General features: G+C 35.6%; 1 long non-coding RNA gene across 2 annotated transcripts in view; it reads left to right on the top strand.

Annotated features, from left to right (window-relative positions):
* The window catches only part of LOC125924766 (uncharacterized), a 46066-nt gene extending 28433 nt beyond the window's left edge, over positions 1–17633 (top strand). For both annotated transcript variants that reach the window (XR_007458554.1, XR_007458553.1), the window contains one exon: positions 17567–17633. This is a non-coding gene — a long non-coding RNA (uncharacterized LOC125924766). The remainder of the gene's footprint in view (positions 1–17566) is intronic.
* Positions 17634–22775: the final 5142 nt, after the last annotated feature.

Here is a 22775-nt window from a genome sequence, read left to right as displayed (position 1 = left end):
AAAAAATAAAACCTCAGTCAAAGTTCTCAATAAAATGTAGGTAAGTGATTTACCTGGTAAAGAATTCACCACAGTGATCATAAAGATGATCACTGACCTTAGGAGAAGACTGAATGAACAAAGTAAAAATTTCAGCCAAGAGAAAATATAAGAAAGTACCAAATGTAAGTCACAAAGCTGGACAATACAATGACTCAAAGATACAATAAAGCAGATAAGATAATGCAGAAACAAGGATCAGTGAACTCAAAGATAAGGATGTGGCACTCACCCTATTAGAGCAACAAAAATGTTTTTAATGTTTTTTTTTTCTGGAAAGAGGGGGAAGGAACAGAGAGAGAGGGAGAGAGAGAATCTGCACTAACCGCGCAGAGTTGGACGTGGGGCTAGAACTCATGAACCATGAGATCATGACCTGAGCTTAAACCAAGAGTTGGTCACTTAACCAACTGAGTGACCCAGGCTCCCTTGGGCCCTTAAATTTTTAAAAAACATGAAAAAGAGTAAAGATTTACTTAAGGGACTTATGGGACAGTATAGGTGGGCCAAATTTGCACTATGTAAGGGACGCTTATGTATAATTTATATAATATTAATAATTTATGAAGCTAGCATGAAGGTTAAAAGACAAAAGTACACAAGATATGTTTAATCACAATAATTTGTTAACGTGCACACAAGCTAAAATGACTGAAATTGTGACATCAAAAACATAAAACATGAGGGAAGGGACTAAATATGTAGAACTTTAGAATGCATTTAAAGTTGTTATCTTAAAATAGATTGGTATAGATGTAAGTTATATTTTATGCAAACCTCAGTTTTTTTATATAGCCACATTGCAAAAACCTAAAGTAGACACACAAAAGATAAAAGAATCTAAGCTTATCACTACAGAAAATTATCAAATCTTTAATGAAAAGAGCAAACAAAAAAGAAAAATTCTACACCAGCTAGAAATTAATTTAAAAAATGGCCTTGAGTACATATCTAACAGTATTTAAATGAACATGGATTAAATTTTCTAATGACCAGGCAGAGTAACTAAATGGTAAAAACAAAAACAAAAACAAAAAGACCTATTTATATGCTACCTACAAGAGACTCATTCAGATAAAAGGACACACAGACTGAGACTGCAAGGATGAAAAAGGTATTCCATGCAACTGAAACCCAAAGAAAGCAGGAGTAGCTACATTTAGCTACAAAGTAGACTTTAAGACAAGGGATATAATAAAGAAGGTTATGATATAATGATAAAGGGGTCAATCCAAAAGGAGGACTTTATATTTATGCATCCAACATAGGAGCAACTAAATACATAAAGCAAATATTAACAGACCTAAAGGGAGAGATAGATCATCCAGACAGAAAATCAATAAGGAAGCACTGGTCTTATACAATGTGTTAGATCAGATGGATTTAACAGACCTATACAGAATATTTCATCTAAGAGCAATAGAATACACATTATTCCCAAGAACATACGGAGCATTATCTAACCTACATGCTAGGCTGAAAAACGAGTGTTAACAAGTTTAAAATCAAAATAAGAATCATTTGGATCATGATGTATGAAATAAGAAATCAATCACAAAGAAAATTGGCAAATTTACAAATATGTCAAACATGCCACTATAAAACCAATGAGTCAATGAAGAAATCAAAGAGAGAAATCATTTGGATCATGAAGTATGAAACAAGGAATCAATCACATAAATAAAATTGGCAAATTTACAAATACATGAAACATGCCACTATAAAACCCATGAGTCAATGAAGAAATCAAAAGAGAAATCAAAAACTACCTTGAGACAAATGAAAAAAGAAGTAAACCTATCAAAGTTTATGGGACACAACAGAAACAGTTCTAAGAAGGAAACTCATAGCGATAAGTGTCTATATCAAATATAAGAAAAAAAAAAACCAAGGTGCTTTACACTCTAAGGAACTATAAAAAAAAAATGAATCTCAAAGTTAGTAGAAGGAAGGAAATAAACATCAGAGCAGAAATAAATGAAATAGAGAGTAAAAAGACAATTAAAAAGATTAATAAAATTATCAGTTTTGAAAACATAAAATTGACAAAACTTTAGCTAGACCCATAGAGAAACAAAAAAAGGGGAACTCAAATAAAATCAGAAACAAAAGAGGAAATTTTACAACTGGTACTATAGACATACAAAGGATAAGAGACTACTATGTACAATTACATGTCAACAAATACTAACCTACACAGAGAAATAGGCACTTAGACAAAATAAGAAGACAGAGAAATTTATCCCAAACCAAAGAACAGGACAAGACCAGGGCCAGAGATCTAAGCAAAATGTATAAGTAACATGCCTCATGGAGTATTCTTTTTAATTTTTTTTAATGTTTGTTTATTTTTGAGAGCGATAGAGCATGAGCATTGGGGGTGGGGGGACAGAAAGAGAGGGAGACACAGAATTTGAAGTAGGCTCCAGGCTCTGAGCTGTCAGCACAGAACCTGACATGGGGCTCAAACCCATAAACTGAGAGATCATGACCTGAGCCAAAGTCAGATGCCCAATCAACAGAGCCACCCAGGCACTCCACCTCATGGAGTATGATAACATATTGAAAGCAATGATCGTAAGGATGCTTACTGGAATTGAGAAAAAAGTGGAAGACACAAGTGAGACCCTTAACAAAGACATAAGGAATAACAGCAGAGATAAAAGGCTCAGTAAATGAAATGAGAAACATGCTTGATGGAATGAAGAACAGGCTAGAAGCACAGAGGAAAAAATCACGTAGAAGACAGAGTAATAGAAAGTAATAAGGCTGAACAAAAGAGACAAAAAAAAATTGTGCCAAAGAATAGACTTAGGGAACTCTGACTCCATCAAGTGTAATATTCATATTATAGGAATCCTAGAAGAAAAGAAGGGAAAGTATATTTAAAGAAATAATAGCCAAAAAGTTCCTTAATTTGGGGAAGGAAACAGATATCCAGATCCAGGAGTCCAGAGAATCCCCATAAAAATCAACAAAAGCAGATCCACACCCAGACATATTGTAATTAAATTTGAAAAATATAGTGATGAAGAAAACATTTTAACAGTAGCAAGACAAAAGAAGATACTACATACAAGGGATCCTCCATAAGACTAGCAGGAGAATTTTCAGCAGAAACTTTCCAAGCCAGAAGGGAGTGACATGATATATTCAAGGTGCTGTATGGGAAAAATCTGCAGTCAAGAATATTCTATCCAGAAAGGTCATCATTCAGAATAGAAGGAGAGATAGAGTTTCCCAGACAAACAAAAACTAGAGGAATTCATGACCACTAAACTAGCCCTGAATGAAATATTAAAGAGGACTGGTTGCGTGGAAAGAACAGACCAAAAGTGATAGTATAAATGTAGGAAACACAAAAGGAGTAAACGTGAATATTTATGTAAAATATCAGTCAAGGAGCCACAAAATAAAATGATGTAAAATATGATAACATATACATAAAACATGGGGAGGAGAGGAATAAAGAATGTGTTCAAACTTAAATGACCATCAACTTAATATAGACTGCTATATGCAGAAGAGGTTATATACAAACCTATAGGTAACCATAGTTCAAAAGCCACTAATATATATGCAAAGAATGAAGAGAAAGAAATCTAAATATATCACTAATGGAAATCAGCCAACCATGAAAGAAAGACAAAAAAGGATCAAAGAAAAATCTTCAAAAACAACCACAAAACAAATAACAAAATAACAATAGACACACATCAGTAATTACTTTGGGGGTGCCTGGGTGGCTCAGTTGGTTAAGCATCTAACTTCAGCCTAGGTCATAATCTTACCATTCCAGAGTTTGAGCCCTGCATCAGGCTCTGTGCTGACAGCTCAGAGCCTGGAGCCTGTTTCAGATTCTGTGTCTCCCTGTCTTCCTCTGACCCTCCCCCACTCACACTCTGTCTCTATCTTTCAAAAATAAACATTAAAAAAAATTACTTTGAACGGAAATGAAAGAAACACTCCAATCAAAAGACAGAGGGTGACACAACGGATAAAAAAAGACCAATGTATATGTTGCCTAAAGGAGACTCATTTTAGACCCAAAGACACCAGTAGATTGAAAGTGAGGGGATGGGGAAATATCTTTCATATCAATGAATGTCAAAAGAAAGCTGGTGTAGCAATACTTATGTTGTACAAAATAGACTTTAAAACAAAGACTGTGACAAGGACAAAGAAGGACTCCATCTAATCATAAAGCAGACAAATTCAACAAGAAAACATAACAATTATAAATGTTTATGCACCAAACATAGAAGCACCCATATACATAAAATAACAAAATCACTAATCCATAATAATACAATAAAAAGGGACTTGAATATCTCACTCACAACAATGGAAAAATCATCAAAACAGAAAATCAAGAAAACAATGGCTTTGAAGGACACGCTGGAAGACATGGATTTAACGAATATATTAAGAACATTCCATCCTAAAACAGCAGAATAGACATTTTTTTTCCCACATACACACAGAACATTCTCCAGAATAGATCACATATTAGGCCTTAAAACAAGCCTCAACAAATTCAAGAAGATGTAAGTTATACCATGCATTTTTTCTGACCACAGTACTATGAAACTAGAAGTTGATCCTGAAAAAAAAATCTGGAAAGAACAAAGATACATGGAGGTTAAATTACATACTACTAAACAAAAATTGGGTTAACTAGGAAATTAATGAATAAAAAAGTACATGGAAACAAATGAAAACAAAATGGCCCAAAACCTTTGAGATGCAGCAAAAGCTGTTGTAAGAGGGAAATTTATAGCAATACAGGCCTATCTCAAGAAGCAAGAAAAATCTCACACCTAACCTACACCTAAAGGAGCTAGAAAAAGAACAAATAAAACCTAAAACTGGCAGAAGTAAGTAAATAATAAAGATTAGAGCAGAAATAAATGACATGGAAACTAAAAACAAAACAAAACCCTAAGAGAACAGATCAGTGAAACCAGGAGCTGATACTTTGGGGGAAAAAATCAGTAAAATTGATAAACCTCTAGACATATTTACCAACCAAAAAAGACAAAGACTCAAATAAATAAAATCACAAGTGAGAGAGGAAAAATAACAACCAATACCACAGAAATACAAATAATTATAAGAGAATCTTAGGAATAACTACATGCCAACAAAGTGGACATCCTGGAAGAAACGGATAAATTCCTAGAAACACATAAACTGCCAAAACTGAAACAAGAAGAAATATAACATTTGAACAGACTGATAACCAATAAGACATTGAATCAGTAATCAAAAACTCCCAACAAAGTCTACGACCAGATGGCTTCATAAGTGAATGCCACCAAACATTTAAAGAAGAATTAATAGCTATTCTTCTCAAACTATTCCAAAAACCGAAATGGAAAGAAAAGTTCACAATTACTTCTATGACAACAGCATTATCCTATTATTAAAACCAGAAAAAGACACCACTAAACACTAAAAAAAAAGAGAAGTATTGGCCAATATTCCCGATGAACATAGATGCAAAAATCTTCAACAAAATACTAGGAAACTGAATCCAACAATACATTAAAAAAATCATTCACCACAATTCTGTGGGATTTATTCCTGTGTTGCAAGTATTGTTCAATATTTTCAAATGACCATGATACACATCACATTAATAAAAGAAAGCATAAGGATATGTGATACTTTCAATGGATGCAGAAAAAGCACTTAACAAAGTACGACATTCATTCATGATAAAAACCTTCAACAAAGTAGATTTAGGGGGGACATACCTTAAGACAATAAAGGCCATATATGAAAAACCCACAGCTAATATCATACTCAACAGGGAAAAAACTGACAGCCTTTCTCCAAAGATCAGGAAAAAGATAAGGATATCCACTCTTACCACATTTTACTCTTACCACTTTTATTACCACTTTTATTTTTATTTACTGAAAGTCCTAGCCACAGCAGTCAACAACAAAAAGAAATAAAAGTCATCCAAATCAGTAAAGGAGAAGTAAAACTTTCACAGATGATATGATACTACATATAGAAAACCCAAAAGACTCCACTGAAAAACTGCTAGAACTTATCAACAAATTCAGTAAAGTCACAGATACAAAATAAACAAAGAAATCTGCTGCATTTCCATACACCAGCAATGAAGCAGCAGAAAGAGAAATTAAGAAAACGATCCCATTTATAATCTCCCTTATAATTTATATAGATATCAAATATAATAAGATACCTAGGATGAAACCTAATCAAAGAGGTGAAAGCCCTCTTCTCTGAAAAATATAAAACACTGATGAAGAAAATTGAAAATGATGCAAATGGAAAAACATTCCATGTTCATGGATTCAAAGAACAAATATTGTTAAAATGTCTATACTACCTAAAGCAATCTACACACTTAATGCAATCACTATCAAAATACCAGGAGCATTTTTCACAGAACTAAAACAATCTTAAAATTGCCAAAGCAATCTTGAAAAAGAAAAGCAAAGTTGGAGGCATAATAATTCTGAACTTCAAGTTATATTACAAAGCTGTGGTAATCAAAACAGTATGGTGCTACAATAAGTCACAGATCAATAGAACAGAACTGAACATCCAGAAATAAACCCACAACTATATGGTCAATTCATTTTCGACAAAGCAGGAAAGGATATCCAATGGGAAAAAGACAGTCTCTTCAGCAAATGGTGTTGGGAAAACTAGATAGCACCATGCAAAAGAAATAAACTTTCTTACACATACACAAAAATAAATTCAAAATTGCTTAAAGACCTAAATATTAGACCGGAAACCTTAAATATCCTAAAAGAATACACAGACAGTAACTTCTTTGACATCAGCTAAACCAACTTTTTTCTAGATGTGTCTCCTGAGGCTGGAGAAACAAAAGCAAAAATAAACTATTGGGATTACATCAAAATAAAAAGCTTCTGCACAGTGAAGGCAATAATCAAAAATAAAAGGCAATCAATGAAATGGGAGAAGATACTTGCAAAGGCATATCCAATAAAGGGTTAGTACACAAAATATATAAAGAACTTATAAAACTCAATACCTAAACACCAAATAATCTAGTTAAAAATGGACAGAACACAGGAACAGACATTTCTCCAAAAAAGACATATAGAGAGCCAAGAGATACATAAAAAGATGTTTATCATTACTTACTATCAGGGAAATGCAAATCAAAACTATAAGGAGATATCACCTCACACCTGTCTCAATGTCTAAAATCAGCAACACAGAGACAATAGGTGTTGGTGAGGATGTGGAGATAAAGGAACAATTGTGTTGGTGGGGATGCAAACTACTGCAGCCACTATGGAAAACAGTATTAATAGTCCTCAAAAAGATAAAAAATAGAACTACAAGGGCAGCTGGATGGCTCAGTCGGTTAAGCCTGTGACTCTTGATTTTAGCTTAGATCATGATCTCATTGTTCCTGAGTTTGAGCCCTGCATCGGGCTCTGCACTGACAGTGCAAAACCTGCTTGGGATTCTCTCTCTGGGATTCCTTCTCTCTCTTCCCTTCCCCTGCTTGCATGCTCTCTCTTTCTCTCAAAACCTTAGCTTAAAAATAAAAATAGAACTACTTATGATCCAGTAATTGTGTCACTGGGTATTTACCCAAAGAATACAAAAACACTAATTCAAAGGGATACATGGACCCTTGTTTATAGAAGTATCATTTACAATAGCCAAGATATAGAAGCAGCCCAAGTGTCCATTGATACACACACACAGGAATATTATTCAACTATATAAAAGAACGGTATCTTGCCATTTGCAATGACATGGATGGAGTCAGAGAGTATAATGCTAAGCAAAATAAGTCAGAGAAAGACAAGTACCATATGATTTCACTCATATGTGGAATTTAAGAAACAAATGAGCAAAGGGGAAAAAAGAGACAAATCAAGAAATACATTCTTAGTTATAGACAACAAACTGATGATTACCAGAGGGAAGGTGGATGGGCGGATGGGTCAAGTAGGTGATGGGAATTAAGGAGTGCACTTGTTATGATGAGCACCAGGTGATGTATGGAATTGTTGAATCATATTGTACACCTGAAACTAATAACACTGTATGCTATCTAACTGGAAATAAAATTTTTAAAAGTCAAAATAAATTTCTCTTAAATTCTATAACTGTGGTGATGGATGTTAACTAGACCTGCAGTGGTAATCATTTCACAGCATATACAAATATCTAATTATCTTGCTGTATATCCAAAACTAATATAATATTGTACATCAGTTATACCTTATAAAAATTAAATTAAAAATGAGTAAAGGATATATAATGGGGAAAGAATAGTCTCTTCAATAAATGATGTTGGGGAAACTAGGCAGCCACATGCAAAAAACGAAACAGGACCCCTATCTTTTTTTTTAATGTTTGTTTATTTTTGAGGGGGGGAGGGGCAGAGAAAGAGGGAGACAGAATCTGAAGCAGGCTCTAGGCTCCTATCTGTCAGCACACAGCCCAGTGTGGAGCTTGAACTTACAAACCGTGAGATCATGACCTGAGCTGAAGTTGGATGCTTAAGTTGGATGCCTGAGCCACCCAGGCTCCCTGAAACAGAATCCCTATCTTACACTATATACAAAATTTAGCTCAGAATAGATTGAAGACTTGAATGTAAGACATGAAGCCATAAAACTTCTAGAAGAAAGCATAGGTGGTAAGCTCCTTAATAAAGGTCTTGGTGATGATTTTTTGGGTTTGACACCAAATGCAAAGGCAGCAAAGGAAAAAAAAAAAAAAAACACAGGTGGGAACTACATCAAACTAAAAGCTTCTAAAAAAACCAAACTAAAAGCTTCTGCACAAAAAAGGAAATCATCTCTTTCATCAACAAAATGAAAAGGCAACCTACAGAATGGGAAAAAATATTTGCAAACCATATATCTGATAATGGATTGATCCAACATATATAAAAACTCATACAATTAAATACCAAAGGAAAAAAAATTAAAAATGGGCAGAGGATCTGAATAGATATTTTTCTAAAGAAAACATACAAATGTCAAACAGGTATGTGAAAAAGTGCTCAACATCACTAATCAGGGGAATGCAAATCAAAACCACAATGAGGTATCACCTCACATCTGTTAGAAAGGCTATTATGAAAAATACAAGAAGTAACAAGAGTTGACAATGATATGGAGGAAAGGGAATCTTTCTGCATTGTTGATAGTAATGTGAATTGGTGCAGCCACTATGGAAAACAGTATGCAGGTCCCCCCAAAAATTAAAAATAGAACTACCATATGATCCAGCAATTTTAGTTATTTGTCCAAAAGAATCAAAAACAATATCTCAAACACACCTATACTTTTACATTCACTAAAGCATATTTACAACAGGCAAGACATGAGAACAATGTAAATGTCCATTGGTGGATGAATGGATAAAAAGATGTCACATATGTATTCCGTGGAATATTATTAAGCCATAAAAGAAACTTTGCCATCTGCAACAACATGGATGGACCTTGAGAATATTATGCTAATTGAAGTCAGAGAGTGACAAATATTGCATGATATCACTTATTTGTGAAATTAAATAGAAAGCCAAACTCATAAAGAGAATAGATTGATTGTTGCTATGGGCAAATGAGTGAAGGGAGTCAAAAGGTATAAACTACCATTTATAAAATAAATAAGTCGTGGAGGTAATGTACAACACGGTGATTATAGTTAATACTGTATTGTATATTTCAAAGCCACTAAAAGAGTAAATTTTAAATGTTTTCATTTAAGAAAAAATATTTGGAAATACGTGTGGTGATGGATGTTGACTACACGTACTAATGTGGTCATTTTGCAATGTATACAAACATTGAATCATTATGTTGTACAACCGAAACTAATATAATGTTCTATGTCAGTTATATCTGAATAATATAAAATAATTTGAGTACTGGAAATTTGATTAAAAATATGATCTATATATACAATTGCCAAACCTGTTATAGTTCATTTCATTCAATTTCACCACAAACTTATACACATTATTTATAGATGAATTATGTAATTTGACATCTCCATTAGAATGATAGCGTGTCTAAAATCAAAATAGAATCTCAATTCTGGATTTCAAAATATAAATATAAAGTTATTACTATCAGAAGTTGCTGGCAGAATCACTGGTTTCCAATAGAGTTGCAAAGGGAGCTTAGTTTATTTAGGTTTTTGAGGTTATGTTCCTTAGATGCAGAATATGACACAAGAATTAAGATGCAGATATCTTGAGGGAGAGCTCTTCAGAAAAAAATCTATAAGAGGATGTAAGGCAGGATAATTAGGCTGAAAAAGGGAAAAGAGCAGCAATCCGGCGTGTGTGCTGGGGGTGAGGCAGCTCTGTCAGCTGAAGAAAGTTCCCTGGAAAAGGGGGAAAGCTATGAGTGTTTAACAGCCACACTCACAGGAGCGTGGCTCCTAGAACTGGAGTTTGGGGACCACACATCTATTACAATAGTGAAGAAGAAACTGCAATTGGCATAACTAATAGTCACTTCTCTCTGGCCCAATCTAAGAAGAATAAGCCATCAGCAACAGCTGCAGAAGGTGTGAGGCTGGATGATCCCCTTTGTACCATGGAATAATCAAAACTATGGATGACTGGAGGACCAGGGCTAGGCCTTGAACAAAGGACAGTCAATCCATATGGTGGCCAATAAGCTGTGATAGGACCAGATTTAAAGGATAAGCTAGGTGATCAGCTTTCTTAGTTTGAATATCTGAAGTAGGTAGTATTGGGAGAAGTTCAAAAGTCAGAGAGGCCATAGTGATCGAATGTACAGGCTGAAGTTATGAGGGAATTAGAGACTATAAGTAAGCAGTGACCGTGAGGTAGAGAATAGGTATAAAGACAGTATAGGGTAAAGGAACCATTTGCTAGAGATGGGATGGGAAATAAAGTAGAAACATAAAAGGTAACCACACTGGTAGAGCTCCAGAACAAACAACTGCAGAGTCCTGATGTTATTTTTCTTTCATCAGATAGGAAAAGATTTCAACGAGTATGATCAGGAAACACTGGAATAGACAAATTGCCCTCTGGAGAGGGTAGATACTGTTTGCATGATCTTGCTTTGTCAAAGACTCAAAATTACCTGATATGCTTGTAAGTGGAATTGCTCTGCAGAATAGAGACAGAATTCTGGAGGCCAGGATGCTGTCAGAAGGAGAATGGTAAAGACGGTGATTTTAAAGCAGATAGATACCTACGCAGAATTTTAAAGTTGTAAATGGTAAAATGTCCAATGTAAACCAATTTACACAGCAGTTTTTGTGGGGGTGGGACGGGGAGTGTGATTCAACCATGAGGATGAGGGAATAGTGTACATCTGAACTACCCAATATTATTTGGGAAATGTCCTGAGAAATTGATTGAGGTGAGCAAAGATTCTAAGTGAACTCCCAGGAGAAGCACTTGTCAGTCAATGAAGAATTTCCAGAGGAGAAGCCAGAGAGAGGCTCAAAGGTTGGGCAGGGGTTGACCTGGTGAAGAGGAGGGGAGTTCAGGTCATTGTTTTGGACAACAGTGAGAAGGGTTCAATTTACCAGTTTTGAATCAGACTCTTTATAGTGTTCTTTTTGAATCTAAGATCTTGGACATTCTGATCTTCCTCAGCAGGTGGGAGAGAGGCATGGATGGCCTTGGCCAAAGTTTACTAAGGGGAGTTATTTCCATAACGCTGTGAGGTTTCTGAAACAGTGATAAGTAGGGAGCTCAAAACCTGATTAGGTTATCACAGCTCATCCCTTCTCCCTCACAAGAATGTTCTTTGAGAGGTATTAAGTATACAGATTTTAAAGTCAAACAGAATAGCAAACTCTCCAGGAATGGCTAGATCATCTTTACCATTTAAACTATGAACTATTTGACCAAGAAAACAATTTGTGAAGATGGGGTGGGTACACTGAGATAAGTTCATCATGAGCCCTCATTGTTTTGTGTGGTGATATGTGTGAGTGTCAAATTCTATGGTAGAGAACATTTAACATGAATTTAGCGAAACATCTCAATAATTAGTGACTACTTAGCTATGAAATTCTTGAGTTTCTCTTGGAAACATTTTCTAAAGCTATTACATATCTTTCTTCCACCCTACTTTCTGAAGAATATCTAAGAGATAATTTCACACCTTTTGGTACTAGCCATGCTAATCTTAGCCAATCAGAGTCTTTAATTTTGATTGGAATATTTCCCACAGTTCCCACTGTGTATTGTCAAAACTAAAATGGAGGTGGGGGGTGGTGAGTTAAATAGGTGATGGGGATGAAGGAGTGCACTTGTTCTGATGAGCACTGGGTGGTGTATGGAAGCGTTGAATCACTATACTGTACACTTGGAACTAATATTACACTGTGTGTTCACTGAAATTTACATTCAAATCTTAAAATTTTAAAAAATCATTTAAAAATTAAAAAAGAGAGGGAAACACAACCAGTACAAGAAAAAGTATTAGTCAGTTTAAGGCCAGAACTTAAACGGAATGCTTCTAAAAATCAAAACAGTGTTCCCTTAATGCGATAATATGTATTTACAAACAGGGTTTTGTGGTTGATGTCATCAACCGCTTGGTAAAATATTGCCAATAACATTATTGCCATAAAAATTGGAAAGTTGATTAGTAGGTTACTTAAAACTGTCATCTTAGCCTTTAGAGGGTTTATTTAAATCTAATTTTAAAACTTTCTTAATATTTATTTTTACAGAAGTTAACTTAGAAATTTAAGATTAGAAAACAGTTTCAAATGAGTGCTGCTGAAACTAATATGTGGATATGTGGCTTTTGTCCAAAGTGGTCGTTTTTCCCTCAAGGCCAATTTGTCATTGATGAAACATCTGTCCAAAACTATTCATGTGTGTTTTGAAAAACTAGGATCAATCAACTCTGTTTGGATAGGCAACTATTGCTTTCTAAGTAACGATGGATGATGATAGGTGAACATATTTTTTGGTTTAACTTTAATGTCTGTTTTTCTGAAACTGGAAAAATATCAGGATGGTATTTTGTACTTGTGCCTTATCTCACATTTAAGTTCTTATTGGAAACTCAGAAAAGGAAACAAAGTATTTAGAAGTCTTATGAAACATTTTATTTTGTGCTAATGGCACTTTCTTGTGGAACTATTTGAATATATGGCCAAGGATGGAATTGGATGTTTATAAAAGCAAATTGCTGAATTTTTTTTCTATTTTGAAACCCTTCTTTTTCTTTAATAAGGCACCAAAACCATGATGTCATTTTACTATTTGAGGGTCTACATACTCCATTTTCCATCTCCCATATCTTCCCCTTCCCATTTCTAGCCACAGACATACATAAGGTATACTGTGCTGTATTTACAGGAGCTGAAATTTTTAGTCTTTGCTGATGTAGGATAAATAATAAATTTAAATCTCTAGAAAGAGATATATACTATAGGTTAAGCTTTATACTTAACCATTTGTTCATTTATTCACTAAACAATAATTGAACATCTGCTCTCAGGCACATTCTGTATTGCACTATAATTAGTTGTTTAATGATCTCATACCAGACTGTGAGAACTTCTATCTCAGTGGCTGGATTAATGAGTAACATTTAGCACATTTTGTATGCATACATGTCAAACAATTGACTATGAGGATTCAGTATGATTGAAAAAAAAAGAAAGGTAATGGGAAAGAGACGCCTGAAATTTATTCACCTTGTAATGTATGTTAGATATTTTGTGAATCACTTCACTTACATTATCGTTTTTGTTTTATTCAACTTTTACAGTTAACCTTTGAGGAAATATAAAGGTAAGTAGAATCAGGCAGAGTTAGTATCCTGCTCAATGTGGGCTTGCCAGTGGGCTGGTAAGTTAGAGCTGGAAGTTGAGCTCATGTCCACATGATCTGAGCCATGTGCTTAGATTGCACAGCTGGCTACCACACAGAAACCCTCACTACTCCTACCAGGCTAAATGAGAAAAAAAACAAACAACACCAAAATAAAGTCTTACCACTGTATTACATTAAAAAGAAGTGTAGGGGAGCCTGGGTGGCTCAGTCAGTTAAGCATCAAGCTCTTGGTTTCAGCTCAGGTCATGATCTCATGGCTCATGAGATCAAGTCCCATGACTTATGAGCCCCATGGGTTTCTCTCTCTACCCTTCTTCGGTGTGCACTCTCTTGCCCTCTCTTTCAAAAAAATAACAATAGAAAAGTTCTAGTCAATTAAAAAGTATATAAAACATATATTCGAATAGTAAATATAGGAAGGTAAGAAAATATTTTTATAGTTGATAGGCTTGGATACTAAGAAGAGTCAAAAGACTCAATTATTCAAATTTAAGTGAAAGTGACCAGTAAAAAATTCATTCAATAAATATGTGAAGTTAGTATTCTAAATACTAGGGATACGATGGGGAACAAGAGAGATAAAAGTACTGCTTTCACTGAGCTTACATTCTTAAGGGAGGAGACAAATAATGATATTTATTCTAGCATTAATGTATATGTAATGCTTATATGCCACATTTCTCTAAGTGCTTTTGTTCCTCTCTTTCTCTCTCTCTCACACACACAAACATGTTTAAATCCCATGACTACACAGCTCTGTGAGGTAGATTCTATTTTATGCTTATTTTAAAGATGTGGAAAATTCATCATAGAAAGGTAAGGAAGTCACCCAGAGTCATAACAGTGCGTGGTTTCAGTGAGACATGGGAAACTAGTTTCAAATCTAAGCAGTTCATGCTATTTGTTTTTTTTTTTTTAATGTTTATTTATTTGGGGTTGGGGGGAGAAAGAGAGAAACACAGAATCCAAAGCAGGCTTCAGGCTCTGAGCTGTCAGTGCAGAGCCCAACGTGGAGCTTGAACTCACAAGCTGTGAGGTCATGACCTGAGCTGAAGTCAGACGCTTAACCAACCAGGCCACCCAGGCTCCCCACCTATTTCAGGTTTGATTAGTGATATGAAGAAAAAGAAAGCAGAATAAAAGGAAAGAGAAATGGCAGGGGTGATGATTTATTTAGGGTGCTATCTTTGGGATGAGATCGCATTTAAAAGAGACCTGATAGAAGTAATTATTTAGCCATGATGTTATCTTAGCGGGGAAAAAAAATCCAAAAAAGTAGAAATGATAGATGCAGAAATCCTGCAGTTGGAGCACACTTGATATGTTCTTTTTTTCCTCCACACTTGTATTGTTCTACGTATAACAAGGAGTCCAGTGTAAATAAGTAAGGGAGAGAATGGAAATATGGTCGTATAGTTACCTATGTGCCATAACATGGGATTTTTAGACTATGCATGGACTTTGGATTATGAGCATAGATCTGATATAATCTAAAAATTTGGAAACTTTATAAAGATTCGACTGTGAACTTACAAGATTGGAGACAGAGTGATTACTTATGAGGCTTTTACAATTTGTCTATGATAAGAGTTCTTGGGCCAGTTGGTAGGAAGTGGATAAATTTTTTATGTATTTTGAAAGAAGAACCAGTAAGATTTACTGATAGATTGGCTCTTTCAATGTAGGAGAATGAAGAATCAGGATGATTCCACACTTGTTGTCTTGTATAATTGGATGAATAGTTGCCATTCAGTAATAAAGGAAATACCAGGGGGAAAACTATATGGGGGTAAGAAGAATCAACAATTTTGTTTTGAATTTTAAGCTTTTGATGCCAAATAACATCTAAGTAGAGATGTTAACTAGGTAGTTGCATATATGAGTCTGAAGACAGGGGCTATGGCTACACATTTGGGAATCATCAAGTTATGAATGATTTTAAGATTGAGGGACTGGATGAGCTCACTTAAGGATGGAGTATAAATTGAGAAGACGTCTGAGGATTGAGTTTATAAGGCATTCTGACATTAAGAAGTTGGTGCAATGAGAAAAGTCTAGCAAAAGATCTTAGGGAAAAAATGGCTAATGAAGTAGGAGGAGACTTAAGTACTTTTTGTTTTAAAAGTCAAGAAGAAAGTTTTTGGTAGAGGGAATCATTAATATTATTAATTGTTACCAGATTAGATAGGTTGGAGACTGATGGTTGGGTTTATTGATGAGGTCACTGGTGAACTTGTCAAGAGCAATTTTTGTCCAGTGGTGGCAATGAAAGCCCATTTGAGAGGAGTCCAAGAGAGAGTGGGAAGAGAAGAGATAGAGAGAATAGGTATTGTGAATTTCTCTCTAAAGGCAACTTATGGGATAAGGTAAAATTAAGGCTGAGTTTTTATAGATACTAGAGATATTACAACATGTTTGCATGTTTACAGGAAGAGTCGGTAGAGAGGGAAAATTGGTAATGTAGGACAAAGAGGGCCATTTGCTGGACTGAGATTCTTCAGTGGACAGGAAAGCATGAAATTTAATGAACAAGTTGAGTATTTGGTTCAATAGGATGTATATTTTGGCCACTGTAACAGGAAAGGTGCAGAGTATAGGAATTCAAGTGTAAAGCATTGATATGAAAGTGGGTTGATGCCAATGTTTTCTTTTGATTGTTTCCATTTCTACATGAAATAAGACACAGAATCATTTACTGAGGATGATGAAGAAAGATGCTGTGGATTGTATTCCCCCAGCCCCAAATTCATATGATGAAGCCCTGACTCCCAATGTGATGGTATTTGGAGATGGGACCTGAGTGGAAATTAGGTTAGATGAGGTCATGGGATAGGGCCCTCATAATGAGCTTAGTGTCCTTATAGGAAGACATGTCAGGTAGCTTGCTTCATCTCTCCCTGCCATACAAGTGCACAGTGAGAAGGTAGCCATCTGCAAGCCAGAAGGGAGCTCTTATCAAGGAATCAAAGTGGCCAGTACCTTGACCTAGGACTTGCCAGTCTCTAGAACTGTGAGAACTCCACTCAGGAGGGGAGGTGCTGGAGATGTGAAAAATTATATAATAATAAGTTTGAAAGGCAGCAATGACGGCTAAAGTAGGAAGTCAAAGTTGATCTGTTTAACATGTTTTTGAGTTTTATTCTAGCTATAAATCAGCTACTTCAGTGCTGAGAGAGCAGTGTGTTGGATAACTAGGGTTGAGTTACTATGATGTATGATGGGGGGAAAGGAGACAAAGGCATTAAGGTATTCACAACCATATCTTAAACATATTGTATAGAGACCACACCATATGTAGAGATCACAGTGGCGATTGTAAACAATTAGGAGTATGAGACTTATAATAGTAGGAGTAGTCTATTATAGTAGTAGCCTATTATAAATATTAGAAGTACAGACCACTCATAATCTATTAAATACATTCTATTGAGAGGTGTGGTGGCTTTGTAACATTCACTTTGACTAGACTGAACTGCCTTTCTCAGAATTCTCTGTAGATTTCCAATTATAGTGGGCCACTAGAGACATTTTTACAGGCTATTTGAGAGATGGAAGTTAAACAGAAACATTGGTGTTTCTCAACACAGAGGCACTGGTGCGATCTCAAACTTTGGTGTGACACAGTAGCTGGGTCTGCAGCTTTACCACCTTTGCCTGGATCCTTCTTTAACTCTGCTATTCCTCACAGGTGTGTGCTTCGCTCTGTGATGAAGGACACCAGCTTTCTATGTAGGACACCCATATCAAGATCACAGGTGATGAGAATTGGCATAAGTTTTGTCCTTTCCTCATGGCTTCCAGCTCCTGCTTGTAGGTTCCGGCTTGTCCTCTCTCTTCCCAATGCTATATCCATCTTCTCTTCCCAACTTCCCTCCCTGTGAACTTCAAGCTCTAGCATCAGAGGAAAGAAAGCAGACTTACAGACACTGCTTAGGCAGCTCTCATAATTGCATAAGACCCAATTCTGGTAACAAATGCCTTATCTTATATACAGTGGTTCTGCCTCTCTGATGAAATTCTGAGAAGAGATTATGAAATAGGTATTAAACAAATGGAGGGACATATTTATAAACTGGTAAGATTAACTATTATATAGGTGTCGATTCTCCAAATTCATTTATGAATTTGACAGTCCTGATAAGAATCCAGCTGGATGTATGTGTCTTAGAACTTCAAATGTCAATATGAATAACAGTAAGTATGTGACAGAACACAAAAAGCAGCCAGGTTCTGTGCTATACCTCAAAACGTTATACAGTTGTGTGAAATGTCAAATATCATAAACTATGAGCCAAGATTTTCATTTCAGGAATTAAGTAGAATAAAATTATAGTTCTAGCTTGTACATGTATGGGACTTTATGTGTGAGACGCTTGTTGTTTAAGTACTACACACCCATATCTACACCTTTCCCCCCACCAGCTCATTTAATCATAACAGTCCTATGAGGTAGATACTTTTCCTATTTTTCAGGCAAATAATTAAAGCACAGAAACATTAAGGACCTTGTACAGGGTCGTACCAGAAAGTAACAGTAAAGTCACATCAGAGATTAATAGAGTCAGAACTTCCATCTCACACCAGCCACTTGCTTTTTCTAATATGGGTGTGAACTCTGCTCTTTGAGAACATTACCCTGGAAAAGCAAAGGCAGGCTGTGGGGTACATCAATACCTATAAGGTTTCTTGAGAGGAAGGCAGAAGTTATTTATCTTGTAACTAACTGAATGCACCTGGACCATAAAAGATGGCGAAAATCAGCTCCATGAACACAGCTAAGTAAGAACAATTGACTTTCATTATTCTTGAGGGTTGCTGAGTTGTTGAAATACAACTGACACGGTAGCCCAGGGATAGACTATTGAGTGAAACATGTTATGGAGCAGGAATCAAGAATCAAGTTGTTTAATATCCTGTCTTTATGAGAGGGGCATTTTAGTGTCCACCCACATAAGAAGACACCTTCAGCTCATTGTCATGCCAAGGTGGATCACCTCAATTGCGATCAGCAATCAAAAAGAGACAGGGAGAGGTCGTATTGTTCCAGGCCCATAAATGTGTGGTCTCATGGTCAAAGGATGAGGCAGCAACAATGGCTAGAACAAACTCTGCCTCTGGGGAGTAGGAAATGGTTGTTGTGTGTTTGGGTGGGAGGAAAGGATTTGGAAAATTACTAATTTACATAAAAGGATTTATAAGGTTTTAAAATCTGTATGTGCATAAAGGTCTCTGAGTTTTCAAAGATGCACTGCAAAGCACAATGAGGTCCAATTCTTCATCTATCAAATTAGCAAAAATGCAAATGAGCCTGGGATGAAAACACTGGTAAATGTACCAAGGAATGTTCTAGTTATTGCCGGAGGCAGTTATTCGGTATGACCTTTCTGGATAGCAGTTTATCAATATGTATGAAGAGTCTTAAGAAACATAGTGTCCTCTAAATAGTAATTCCACCCCTGAGTATCTGCCATAATAAAGTAATCCCAAATATTGAAAAGAGATTTATACTCTGAGATTAATACTCTAGCATTAAAATTGTGAAAACTAGAAACAGAATGTCCAATCATAATGAAAGAATTAAATAAACCATGGTACATTCACTTATTAAAATATTATGTAAAATAAATATATTTACAAAGATTATGTAAAAACATGGAAATACTAATGGAGTAATAAATAAAAAGAATAATACAGAAAACCATATATATAATTATATATGTTTCAGGTGTACATATTTTTGTCAAAGGCTTAGAAGACCAAAACTGTTAGAATAAATAGTTGAAGAAAAATTGATGATTTCTGCCCCTTTGTTTCTACTTGTCTGAATTTTCAGGCCTGTTCATGAGTATGTTTTGAGTGAAAAAAAAAGTTAAATGCAATAACAATAGCATAGCAGTGTCAGTTTAATCATCAGAAAGAAAAAGATTCTGTAATAAGCCTGAGCCCCTCAAGCTCATCCTGATTAAAACCAAAGAGGAGTTCCAAGACTTGAAAAATGTCCTTTAGCGTTCTATTGTAGCTGTTATAGGAATAGCTTTCAAAGGGAAGCTCATAATAGAACCTAAAGAAATAAATGTTCTGAAGATGAGACAGAGCTTGGTTTATTTGGGATCAGTTGGCTCAGACACTGTTCTGATTAACCTGCATGGGCAAGATGGAATTTAACTTGAATATTTGGTTATATTGCATCCATCTTGCCTATTCCACTGGAAAAAAAAAAAAACACCCTAAATACTGTACTGGGAAAGGATGGGGGTGGAAAGTGAGGAGAAATTTTTGTCAAATGTGTTTTAGATTAGAGACCCTTCTAGACTATAGTTTCGAGGTGGAATTAGTCATTGGCACAAATGCGCTTTTTCAAAACTGTTTCTGGTGAAGAAGCAAAGGTGTGTGTTTGTGCCAGGTTTTTTCAGCTTCTCTCGCTTTGCTATGTTGTCACCTAAACTGAGATTTGAAGTAGGAGATGGCAGTCAGGGCTCCTAGTTTGTGACCCACTACACAGGATTATTTTTTCTTTTTAAATTTCTTCAGAAGAACTGGTTGCTATTAGTGCATAGTTTTTCAGAAATGTTTAAAAGCACAATAAATAGCATTTTGGGGTTACTGACCTAAAATTAGGGTTTTAGCATATTTTAGAGAGAAAAAAATCCTGCCTTTTGCAACAACATGGAAGGACCTTGAGGGCATTGCACTAAGTAAAATAAGTCAGAGAAAGACAAATGCTATGTGATATCACTTATATGTGGAATGTATTTAAACAAACCCAAACAAACTCATAGATACAGAGAATGTATTGATGGTTGTTACAGGTGGTGGGTGGGCACAAAATAGGTGTAAGAAGCCAAAAGATATAAGCTTTCAGTTGTAAAATAAGTAAATCCTGGGGATGGAATGCACAGCATGAGAGCTATAGCTAACGACACTGTGTTATGTATTTGGAAGTTACTAAGAGAGTAGATCTTAAAAGTTCTCAAGGTGGGGTACTCTGGGGTGGCTCAGTTGGTTGAACCTCTGACTTCAGCCCAGGCCATGATCTCATGGTTCATGATAGCCCAGAGTCTGCTTCAGATTCTCTGTCTCTGTCTCTCTCTCTGCTCTTCCCCCATTCGTGCACATGAGTGTGAGTGCTCTCTCTCACAAATAAACATTAAAAAATTTTTTTGAAAAGTTCTCAAAGGGAAACAAATTGTAACTATGTGTCGTGATGAATGCTAACTAAACTTGTTGTGGTAATCATTTTGCAATATGTACATATATCAAATCATGTTGTACACCTAATGTTAATACAATGTTATATGCTAATTATATCTCAATTCTAAAAAAAGATAAGAAATTAGAAAAACCAAAATAAGTAATACTTTTGGATATATAAATCTGAGTTATACTGATAGACTCACAAGATACTATATATAAATACTACATATAATTTTACTTTTGTTTAAAAGTATCCCTTTCCCTTCTTTTCCAAATGTAGCATTAGTTATTCTTTATTGTGAAATACAACAGGATAACTCCTAAGCATCTTGGACATTTGCAAATTTTAAGAGATAGACACAGGTGAACAGATCAGGCTTCTACATTTTTGCTCTTCTTGTACTATGTTCAGGTGAGAATTGTATTATGGGAATTTGTACATTCTGTCTGTGGTGACACTATCTACTATTTTTATTTTCGGAGTTGACAGCTGCCTTCAGCATTGTGCAATGTTTGGCTAGCATTACATTTTGGCTATGGCTGTGTCAGGAGTTTCTTGTGTTATACATTATTGCAATAGATTTTGTTATTGATTCCAGATATGTTTATATATCTTTCTTGTTCTCAGTTTCTGGAGGTTAATCTGTCTAGCATTGTTCCTTTTCTTGCAGAAAGGAATCTGGGAATCCTTGAGAGTTGGATAAAACTGGCACAAAAAATGGAAAAAAAAAAACAACACTGAATGAAGTCTTTGGAAAAAAAACAAACCCTACAAATCGACTCAAAGTAAAACCTTTCTTAGGTCTGAAAAAATCTCAGACAAGTTTAGAAGCATTTTTATGTACAGTGTCTTTATCTTCCTGCTGACTTTAGAAGTAAAAACAAAGACAGACAAAACCCACAAAAGACAAAAACACAAAATAAAACAAGAAACAACTCAATGATATGTTCTTAAATGCACAAAATTGTATATAGGCTTTCGAATTGAAACTGGCTCTTCATGTGGCCAGCAAGAGAACAGCGTGGCCAAAGTGGATAGCACAGCAGCCGGCAGCCTCTTTCCTGGTTAATCAATGTGATGGACAGGTGGACATAGATGGATTTTCCTTGAAAGTTGTTCCAGCCAAACTGGTTTTCATAGAAAGGGCTCTATTTTAATCTTTGTTCCAGTACAACCACTATATATTAGATATAATCTAAACTGTTTTATTTGTAATTCATATTGCTTCTTTAAACTTTTAGTTGAGCCGAGATTTTTTCCGTCCACCAGATTAAAAGTTATCAGGTCCTAAAATGTTTATGTTCACCGTACAGTAATGCAGTTACTATAAGAGATAAGACAGCGTTCGTGCAAAATGCAAAAATAATCAGTGTACGATATTAATTAGCATTTTGAGTTTTAATCCAGAGTAAGGGGCCCAGGCCTGTAGATAGTAGGTTCGGGCATTTGGGGAGGAGAAAGAGAAGCTTATCAGCAACGTTCCTGGACTTGTCCAGTTGTAGTTTTGGACCATGCCAAGGTTAATTTTTTTTTTTTAACGTTTATTTATTCTTGAGACAGAGAGAGACAGAGCATGAACGGGGGAGGGTCAGAGAGAAGGAGACACAGAATCTGAAACAGGCTCCAGGCTCTGAGCTGTCAGCACAGAGCCCGACGCGGGGCTCGAACTCACGGACCTCGAGATCATGACCTGAGCCGAAGT

Source organism: Panthera uncia, chromosome F2, assembly GCF_023721935.1.
Source record: "Panthera uncia isolate 11264 chromosome F2, Puncia_PCG_1.0, whole genome shotgun sequence".
NCBI classification, from domain to species: domain Eukaryota; kingdom Metazoa; phylum Chordata; class Mammalia; order Carnivora; family Felidae; genus Panthera; species Panthera uncia.
The sequence above is the reverse complement of the archived record's forward strand: the minus strand, read 5'-3'. Positions and strand labels throughout refer to the sequence as shown.